The 1,911-nt window shown below is 45.0% G+C and overlaps 1 non-coding gene across 1 annotated transcript; it reads right to left on the bottom strand.

Annotated features, from left to right (window-relative positions):
- Positions 1 to 937: 937 nt before the first annotated feature.
- LOC115029309 (small nucleolar RNA SNORA17) lies at positions 938 to 1,064 on the bottom strand. The gene has a single exon (XR_003834883.1). It is a non-coding gene; the product is annotated as a small nucleolar RNA SNORA17 (small nucleolar RNA).
- Between the last annotated feature and the right edge of the window lie 847 nt (positions 1,065 to 1,911).

The raw sequence follows: 1,911 nt of genomic DNA, 5'->3' as shown, positions 1-1,911 counted from the left end.
CCTGCTTTAGGCGGGGGATAGGGGAGGGCAAGTCACCCCCTTCCGCCCATATAGCATATAAGTGGAAAGGCAAGCTCTCCCACATCTATGCTCTTGGGGCTTCCTAGTCTATGTGCCAGTGTCATCTTTACTGTGCTGCCCAGGCAATGTTCAGGGGATGCTCTCTCAAGTGCTGGAGCTGGTGAGGGGCAGGGTCTTAAGCTTTTATGTCCCTAGAACTAGGTCTCCCACCTGCCACAGGTGAAGGGGAATAAAGTGGGAGGAGGGTATCTCCTCCTTGTCCAAGACAACATAAGGGAGACAAGTGGTCGGGCCAGATCTAGCACTCTTATATCCTGGGGCCAGCTCACCCACAACTCCCTCAATGTTCAGGGCCTCTCTCCTGAGCACTGACGCTGGCAAGGAGTACAGAACTCCGTAAATGACAGAACTGTACTGAGTTCTGTACATGATAAGAGGCATCAGGCTATTCCTCACTACCATCGAGTCTCCAGTTCTGCTGGTCTGCATTATACCCTCATTCTTCTGTTTCTCTTTTTCTCCCATTTTTCCACCACTTTCTTTCTCCTATTAATGGAGCCCCAGGTCTCTGAAGGTCTGAGGTTATCTCGGGAGTGGTCTTGGGAGTTTTATGCTCATGCATTATCGCACTAGGAAGCAATCATCTCGGGCATTGTTTGCCTTTGCTTGAGTGCCCGACTGTCGTTCCTCTCAGGCTAGCTACCTGTCCAGGCCCCATGGTGCAAATCTACTACTCACTCTTTGCCTGGCTTGCCTAAATGGCCCCATGTGACAGTCGTTTATCTCAGCTTACTCCTTTATGGGACCCTGCCCCAGGTGACTTCTTCTAGCTCCATCTTGCTTCCAGACATGGGATCCATCACCCTAACCTATGTGGCACCTACTGGTATTCATCTCAGGCTTGCTTTTATCAGGGAATTTTAGGCTACTGATCATTCAGATGTTCAAAGGTCAGAACACTGAGTGGAGATATAGCCTGTCTCCACTCTGCCACCTACTGACCTGCATGTGACAGAGCAGCCACACTCCCTTTCAAGAACAGGTTATACATTATTTCTTATTCTGGACAATTTTATCATGATAATTCATCCACCATACTAACCTTGTGATAAATGCAGCATAGAAAACTGGCACACAGAAGTCTGGGAAACTTAACACAAAGTTGCACAAAAATATTTTATGGCAAAGCCAGAATTCAGCCTGAGTCTGGATGAGAAGCCTTCCTTGGAATTAAAATTCTTTCTGATTGTATATAAGGCCTTTTCCATTGTGGGGACTTCTGTCTGTAACTATAAATCTAGTCAAAAGCCCACGACTTTTGAGATTTTAGGTCCGAGAAAGAATCTGCTGTTTTTTTTCTAAATGACCATACTGTCAAACTATATTCTAAGTATTTTGCGTGTACCTACATATTTTAACTGCTTTCAACATCAGTAAAATGTTTCACAGTGGGCAGTAATTAATGAGAAGAATCATAGCTGGTCAAAGTGCCTAGTGTCAGTGGCTGTGGAGTGCTCAGCTGTGACTGGATCGTCCCTATCAACTTCATCCACATCCAAGGCTCAGGGAACATCTCAGAAGACAGAAAGAAAAGACTTCAAGAGCTGGAGATTACAGATTGGAACCAAAACATCTTGAAATCACAGCTATAGTTATGTAAATAAGACTTGCAGATCAACCCAGTCAAAATTCCCAAATGTATGGGAAAGGGCCCCTCAAAGCTGTGCCCATACAAGAAGAAATATTGGAACTTAATTGAAAACGGCACTTTCTTCTAAGAGTGTGTGGTTTTGGTAGTTTGCTACATCTCAGTAGGTGGCCAGATATCCAGGCAGGCACACATGGAGAGCACTAATTAGACAGCAGTGGCAAATAAAATTAAATAATAAT

Source organism: Mus caroli, unplaced genomic scaffold (assembly GCF_978045245.1).
Source record: "Mus caroli unplaced genomic scaffold, Mus_caroli_1 scaffold_12, whole genome shotgun sequence".
NCBI classification, from domain to species: domain Eukaryota; kingdom Metazoa; phylum Chordata; class Mammalia; order Rodentia; family Muridae; genus Mus; species Mus caroli.
Note: the sequence above shows the minus strand (reverse complement) of the source record. Positions and strands in the feature narration are given on the sequence as shown.